The following is a 9,498-nucleotide window of genomic DNA, read 5'->3' on the forward strand; positions in this document are numbered from 1 at the left end:
ACACAGAACTATGCCTATACAGTTATCAATACAAGCAACACAGAACTGTACCTATACTGGTATCAATACAGGCAACACAAAACTATACTTATACAGTTATCAATGCAAGCAACACAGAATTATGCCTATACAGTTATCAATACAAGTAATACAGAGTCATACCTACACTTGTATTAATATAAGTAACACAGAACTGTACCCATATAGTTATGAATACAAGCAGCACAAAACTGTACCTATACTGGTATCAATACAGGCAACACAAAACTATATACCGTTATCAATACAAGCAACACAACTATGCCTTTACAGTTATCAATGCAAGTAATATAGAACTATGCCTATATATTTGTCAATACAAGTAACAAAGAAATTTGCCTATTCAGTTGTCAATACAAGTAACACAAAACTTTACACTTTACATTTAAAAATGTAGAATACAAACTTGGTCATATCACTGTTAGATTACAAGAATCAATGTGATTTGTTGTGTTTGTGGTCCTGAGAGATCAAAATTTTGGGTTGACTACATACAGCAAATAAAAATTTGTTATACCTAAAAATTTATCTATGAAATGACCTATGCAATCAAAATGTTACTATGTGAAGTTGGAATTAAACTTGAACAGAAGTTAAAGCTAATAAAATATCAATTAACTTTGTTCCCTTGACCCATGGTATTGTATTTTGAACTTTCTTGGACTTGTTTGACAAAAAACCTTGTTATTAAGTTTAAGTTAACACCACCATGATCTAGAAAAATTAAATTTATATTGGCTGATTTGTATTCATATGGAGAAGACCTAATTAGATTTGTATTCATATGGAGATGACCTAATTACATTTCTGAACTAATTTGATGGTTACTTTTTTTAAAGCATTATTAATTAAAATGCACATATGATAGACAAATGAAATTGGTTGACATTTATGGTATATATATATATATATATATATATATATATATATATATATATATATATGGTATATAGAGAAAATAGAAGGCATCAATCAAGAGAATATAGAGAAAACAGATGGCATCAATCATGGCAATATGAAAAAAAAACAGAAGTCCTCATTCATGGCAATACAAAGAAAGAAGGCACCACTTATGACAATATAAAGAAAACAGAAGGCATCAACAATGAAAATATACAGAAAAATGAAGACATTAATCATGGCAATCTAGAGAAAACAGAAGGCATCAATCATTGCAATCTAGAGAAAACAGAAGGCATCAATCATGACAATATAGAGAAAATAGAAGCTATCAACAATGACAAGATAAAGAATAGAGAGGACATCAAACTCCCAGACAGCCAGAGACTGAAACAACTGGTGTTGGGGGAGGGGAACAATGCTAAAATTACTTTGGGGTTCTTGGGACAGGTGGTATAAAACATGATGAAATAGAAGGCATCAATCAAGAGAATATAGAGAAAACAGATGGCATCAATCATGGCAATATGAAGAAAAAAAACCAGAAGACCTCATTCATGGCAATACAAAGAAAGAAGGCACCACTTATGACAATATAAAGAAAACAGAAGGCATCAACAATGAAAATATACAGAAAAATGAAGACATTAATCATGGCAATCTAGAGAAAACAGAAGGCATCAATCATGACAATATAGAGAAAATAGAAGCTATCAACAATGACAAGATAAAGAATAGAGAGGACATCAAACGCCCAGACAGCCAGAGACTGAAACAACTGGTGTTGGGGGGGGGGGAACAATGCTAAAATTACTTTGGGGTTCTTGGGACAGGTGGTATAAAACATGATGAAATGGTCACATCATTTTGTGTTCTGTGCTTTCACAGAAAAGCCACACTTTGAAGGATTTATCATACCAAGCAGAGTGAATTGCTTTCCCCAGGACACACCATGAAGACTTCAATAGATTCAAGAGAAACCAACTTACCAACAAAAAATGTTTTCTCCCACCTCAAAGGTGAAGAAATAAAAGAGGATGACTACCAATTAAATTAAATTCTTCTGGTGAATGCAATGATTATACTATTAAAATAAAGATAATTTCATGTTTTATAATATAAAAAATGTAAATTTTGAAATATTAACGTGCAATATTTATAACGTACATCCAGCTTGTTATTGTAGTACACCAGAACTGGTTAATAATGTGCTTTTGAAGTTAATAGGAGTAGAGTGTTTGGATGGATATGACCTGTTTTTAATGATCAAGTCGGGTATGAGAACAGGAATTAATATGATAATTAATACAATAAATCACGGTACATTTTATCGATGAAAGTTAAATGAAAGATGATAGAAAATGTGATAGGTAAACTTCGTCATTTATTACTGATAAAATAATAATCTTTATGAATGGTTAATGGAACAGTGTATATCTGCTTTTAAAAAAAAATATATGGGAAAACAAGAGGCAATCTGAACTGCTATGTTCTTGTTCTTATTGTTGTTGTTATGGATTAATGCCATTTTAGCACATGATAGGCTGTACATGGCTGTCGGTAAAACCCTGGAAAATACCTGGAAGAACCACCGACCCATGGGAAACTACTGGCAACCATTCCACATTGGCCAGGCCTGAGATCCGAACCCATGTGGACAGAGGTGAGATGTCAGTTATCTGTAAAGTATCTTTAAAACTAGTATCTTTTGTATTCGACAACGATTGTGTTTAGCAATCAATTTTCTTGCTTCATGATCATGTATTGCTTAATCGGCATTTAAACCAGTTATAATGTGGTTATTCGTGTTCAAACTATTGGTTTTGGTCCCTAATTGGAATATTCGTCAGATTTTTCTTTAAGCGATTTCAAATATATTTCGCTAGATACTAATTATATCTCAATTTGCTTAACATGAAATAGTTATATTAAGTCTTTTCAGGAAAGTCTATAACGTTTCCATCCTCAATTACTGACATTTAATCCGTTTTCTGAGCTCCTATTTAGTTTCTTGTAGCTACCATTACAATTCTCAGAACTGGAATCACAGCAACCTATTTAACAGGCAGGGTTTCCAGTATATGCCAATAGTAATCATTAAATTGCATTTTTGTGTGATTGAGTTGATCTCGGAAATTATCTACATTTATATGTTTAAAAACTCCACAAACTGATTTTGATGTCTATATAAATCTCTGACTATGGAATAATTTTGAATTGTAGTTGGTTACTGACATGGTGTAGATGGAGTAACTAAAACTCTTAAGTCCTATTTTGAACACTCTGTGCCAAGACATTTTTTTTATTGTCGCTATTTACTGTCATATGTTCTGTACTTTATTCCTATACTTTTCGAGATCGCTCCGGTGGCCTAGTGGTTAGAGCGTCCGCCTCTGATGCGGGAGGTCGTGGGTTCGATCCCCGGTTGAGTCATACCAAATACTTACAAAAAATGGTACTAACAGAGCTATCTGGCTTGGCGGTCAACATTGAGAGATTAGTGTTGAGACTGGTGTCAGGATAATGTGACTGGATGGGACATCATGCTACATGTCTGCGGCATGATGCCCCAGTGCTAGACATCACTATACACTGTCACACTGCAGACATCGTAGCAATATGACTGAAAATTTTTTAAAGCTATGTTAAAAATCCAAATCACATACACACTATACTTTTCGAGGTTATTGAAGCCATCATGAATTAAAACTTCTTTTTCATTCTTGTCCTTGATAACATTAAAATATTTTGCTTTGTAAGTCTTTACAAATATTGTAACAACCACCAATAAACTATATTCTCTAATAAAATGGATAGTTTACCATCTTTGTTAACAATCAGATAGGTATCATATTGTCAGGTTGTCCTCCGATCAAACTATAACAACTACAACTTTCCATTTATGTAGAGTAAATTATTATTTACTTCTATTTATTTCAGTTCAACCTCCTCATCAATTATTGTTATTTATCAACGATTTTCTAAATGCTCTCGCAACAAACCGAGTAAAATCTAGAGGAGTAATAATTGATAATCATGCCATTTATAAATAGCCGTTGGTCATGCCTAATTTTTATTAGTGACTTTTGAAGGAAAATGAAGTGGATTTTAATAGTGATTTGGTTTTGTTTGTCGAAATTTAAAGGCAATAAAAGTTATTTTTATTTGAAAAAAGCATGCAGTTTTCTTAAAGTGTTAAGTTTGAAAATCCATTAAAATCATGATTACAAACCCCAAGTTGTGCCCGATCCGTGAGCAAAACATTTAATGATCTTGTTTGTGTCCAAGCAATTCATTATTATCTTAAGAACGAGCTAAATATCTGGATAAATATATCTGACTTAGAAACTGGATAAATGTCTGTCAGATTTTTTCTCTCTATGTTTGTTTGTTTTCTTTATGTTTCATTAAGTTTGTAAATATTTTGGTGATTAGGCTCTATCTGATATACTTGGAAATCAGATGTAATAGTATCCTGGACGTTTGACAGGAAGATGTGAAAATGCATTTAGCATGAATTTTAGAGGGGACGCTCGTCTAACCCCAGACCGCCACAATTTCAGATCTTTATATTCGTTTCACCCAAATTGATCATCTTTCTTATTCTTTTTCTGTATATACCGTCATGTGAAAGCTAACATCATCAACCATCGTACGTACAACTGCGGGTGTAATTCAACGCCATTGAGAACCAAGAAGTGCTTTGGTTTACGTGGCGGAATATAGTACCTGAAGGAGACAGAGTGCAAATCACAATGTAGCACTCCGCCTAAGGCGAACCACTCAAAACCCATTAAAATAAGCTGTGTATTCATATAATAACTGCTTAAGTTGTGTTTTTGGGGGGAGGGTGTTTTCTTTGTTGTTGTCTTTTCTCCAGTTTGATGGTAATGGCCAAGTGATGTTCCAAATGACGAAGAGTCGCTTGGTGAGTATTTAAAATGATCGAGTTATTGTCTTTAATCAAATGATGAAAAAGATGGAAAAGGCTTTTTTATTCAATGGTAAAAGAAAATTATGTAAAACAAAGATGTGTTAGAATGAAACAACAAAATTATTTAATGGCACAGTAAAGAATTTCAACACTTTGGGCATTTCTTTAATCTTTTTTGTTCCTCAGTTAGGCCTACAATCTCAACGAGGTACAGGACCTGGAAAAATAAATTAAATTTGAATTTAAAAATGTCTCATGACACAAAAAATTATTTTAAAAAAGTGCATTTCGTACAAAAAGAGTTGTGATTTGTTTATCTGATGAGATTCCATGGTAAATTCATGGATTAGAAACATGATGTTTGTAATTTAATATAATGTCAATATTTAGAAGCATGATTATCCAATATTTGCACACCTCAAGGAAAATGTCCTTCTTTAAAAACAATATTCTTCACTGAACAATCGCCCAGATGGTATTAGTTTTTAATTTATGAATGATTTGCATGGGTTGTAATAAAAGATTCCGGTGTAAATAACTCGCACATTATAAATGGAATTGCAGTTCGAGAATTTGATGTTTCTTCACTAATTATTGCAAATATGCATACATTAAATCATCGACATCATCATTGTATGTTCTTTTCTACGTCACACCCAACCATCCAAGTTATATACTTTTATTTCCTATTCCAGCTATTTATAATTTTAGTCGAACCTAAATTTATAGTTTTTAACGCATGGATACTTCACACCCGAAAAGGAAAAAAAAAACGCTCTCGTAGAAGGAGTAATTCAGTCTTTACATTCTGTTTTCTTTTAATTGCAACAGTGACAACTTTAATCATGTCAGTATCAAGGCAGCGTGAGTAATTCCAATTAGAAAACACAGGAGATTGAAAGGACTGTATCCATTTTAAATTTTCAAGTGATATGATTATATGTTCTGAAGTGATACGATTATATGGTTTGTAGTGATAAGATTGTATGGTTTGAAGAGATATGGTTGTATGGTCTGCAGTGATACGTTTATATGGTCTCAAGCGATACATTTATATGGTTTGAAGTGATAGAATTGTATGGCTTGAAGTAATACAACTGTATGGTTTGAAGTGATACGTTTATATGGTTTGAAGTGATAGAATTGTATGGCTTGAAGTAATAAAACTGTATGGTTTGAAGTGATACGTTTATATGGTTTGAAGTGATATAATTGTATGGCCTGAAGTAATAAAACTGTATGGTCTGAAGTGATACGATTATATGGTCTGAAGTGATTTGATTATATGGTTTGAAGTGATACGATTATATGGTTTGAAGTGATACGATTACATGGTTTGTAGTGATAAGATTGTATGGTTTGAAGAGATTTGGTTGTATGGTTTGAAGTGGTACGATTATATGGTCTGCAGTGATATGTTTATATGGTCTGAAGCGATACGTTTATATGTTTTGAAGTGATAGAATTGTATGACTTGAAGTAATAAAACTGTATGGTCTGATGTGATACGATTACATGGTCTAAAGTGATAGGATTATATGGTTTGAAGTGATACGATTATATGGTCTGAAGTGATAGGATTATATGGTTTGAAGTGATATGGTTATATGCTTTGAAGTGATAGGATTGTATGGTTTGAAATGATAGCACTGTATGGTTTGAAGTGATATGATTGTATGGTTTGACGTGATAGAACTGTATGGTTTGATGTGATAGAATTGTATGGCTTGAAGTAATAAAACTGTATGGTTTGAAGTGATACGATTATATGGTCTGAAGTGATATGATTATATGGTTTGAAGTGATAGGATTGTATGGTTTGAAATGATAGTATTGTATGGTTTGAAGTGATATGATTGTATGGTTTAATGTGATATAGTTGTATCGTTTGGCGTGATACGATAATATGGTCTGAAGTGATAGGATTGTACGGTTTGAAGTGATAGGATTGTATGGTTTGAAGTTATAGGATTGTATGGTTTAAAGTGATAGGATTGCATGATTTGAAGTGATAGGATTGTATGGTTCGAAGTGATATGATTGTATGGTTTGATGTGATATAGTTGCATGGTTTGACGTGATACGATTATATGGTCTGAAGAGATAGGATTGTATGGTTTGAAGTGATATGATTGTATGATCTGAAGTGATATGGTTATATGCTTTGAAGTGATACGATTATATGGTTTGAAGTGATAGGATTATATGGTCTGAAGTGATAGGATTATATGGTCTGAAGTGATAGGATTGTATTGTTTGAAGTGATAGGATTGTATGGTTTAAAGTTATAGGATTGTATGGTTTAAAGTGATAGGATTGCATGATTTGAAGTGATAGGATTGTATGATTCGAAATGATATGATTGTATGGTTTGATGTGATATAGTTGTATGGTTTGACGTGATACGATTAAATAGTTTGAAGTGATAGGATTATATGTTGTATGGTTTGAAGTGATATGATTGTATGATCTGAAGTGATATGGTTATATGCTTGATGTGATAGGATTTTTTGATTTCCGTAACAATGTACAGATTTACAATACTAGAAAGGCTTCAACGATGTAAAAGCTTATCTGATAAAAATAAATATGAGGAAATACGTGTATTTATAATTAGTATATGACCGTGGCTTTCAACTCATCACTTTTCCGTAACTCGAATAGATAGATCTATATAACTATGACTATGTCGCAGAGAGAGAGAGAGAGAGAGAGACAGACAGACAGACAGACAGACAGAGAGAGATTTCGAAATCAATAAAAGGAACTGACTGATATTGAAAGCTGATCATTTGTATTGTACCATCCTGTAAATTTACAATGAAAGAAAATATCAAATTACGAAAATCAAAACAGTGAACTAACTTCAGATAATAAAAGATCCACAACCATAATCTTCTTAACAACGACTACAGAAGTGAAAAACCAGAAATACGTCCGAATATTTAGTTCGACATATTTTTCGCAATATTGTGCAGGTGTAATTTTACGAAGGTGATCCTATCATGATATGATTATACTGCAGAAAATAAAACAATTCAGTATTTCCTGGTAAAATTGAGGTTGGACTTTTAGAAACTAGCGTACTTTCAAGTCCAATTTTCTTCAGGATATGAAAAAATAGTCATTCCTAGCGTCACAGCACACATACAAATGACAAATGTTAGCGATCTGAATAAGACGCTAGTACGATCGAAATGATTGGCAACGTGTATATTGATAGCTGTTGCAATGTTGTTGTAATAAAAAAAATAAAAATAAAAGACGAGAGGCTAGGAAAGAGACGTATAAGGGAGTGATGTGACAAAGGTAAACAAATATAGTTATAAAAAATCTGAAACAAGTCGAGATCATACAATACATCGTTTTTGACAATATTCTCTGGTGTCATACTATATGGTGGACGAATCATTTGATATTGACAGGAAACTCGAGATCTAAAACGCCCTCGATTACTTAACCAACACCCTTTTCGTCGCCCAAGCCTTCAATATCTCTTTTATTCCACTCGAACATAAAGGCCAGTGTAACTAATAAACTCTTGATTGCTCCCACTATATTTTTATATTTGTGTATTTCGTTGAGAACCTGGATTTTTTTTTGTTCGGAGCACTTTGAGAGAGTGAGTACATAGGAATGTTTAATCACATTAGCAACACTCGCAGAGACAATATCTCTTTGACACACACACACACACACTTAGTATTTCAAAGTTGAGTCGATGAAAGTATGAAATGTGAATGTACACAGCTACAAAAAGCAGGAAAACGTTACTTTTCTCTCTGGGACACTTGCATCTTTGTTCCTCCGGGACACCCTTCAGGGCCTGCTTTATTGATTGACACACACTATAAAGAGATGCATGCAACTAACTTTCTAGAGAATACAGAGATAGGGGTGGGGAAGGACCAATTTACCCTCTGCGGTTGCATTTCTTTCAAAGTCTGTAGAGATGAATCTTGTCCATAAATGAACAACGACTTAGAGTTTATCGCGGCAAGCAAACGTTCGTCTCACATGGGCTCGTACGATCACAATTTACCTACAAAACATAAGGTACTATATTACCTGCAAATATGTGATCTGATTGACGAAAAATGTCTGATGTAGACAAATGCCAAACTCTATTTGCAAAGTGTGTATGGTGTTTGGCATGATTTTTAGTTTGTATGAAAGATAAAAATAAATTTAAGACTGAACAAATGCATCTTATATCATGTCTCGAATAGAACGCCAGTATCGTTTACAAAATCCCACTTATCAGTGGCTGTAAATCTATACGTAACAAAGAATATTATTTACACGATCTGTACATGTCTTTCTATGCTGCGCTTTACACGGTGTTCTTATTGTATGCTATTATTACACAATAAAACAATAAAGTTTCATAGAGGTGATGATTATTGTAACTGAGGCTATTGGAGAGGGGCCCATTTTCTAAACTAGAGAATGGGAAATGTATAATAATATCACAACTGAATCCAAACAGTTCATGAAAACAAACTGTGCAAACCGCTTTATACCCGCTGAGATTGAGAATATCTCCCACGCCTAGATATTTGTTTTTTGCCGTTGCGTTTGCTTGCGAGCGGTTGTTCGCCACTCAAGTGACTTCAATTTTGTGA

Source organism: Sinohyriopsis cumingii, chromosome 11, assembly GCF_028554795.1.
Source record: "Sinohyriopsis cumingii isolate HCF-2022 chromosome 11, ASM2855479v2, whole genome shotgun sequence".
Classification (NCBI taxonomy): domain Eukaryota; kingdom Metazoa; phylum Mollusca; class Bivalvia; order Unionida; family Unionidae; genus Sinohyriopsis; species Sinohyriopsis cumingii.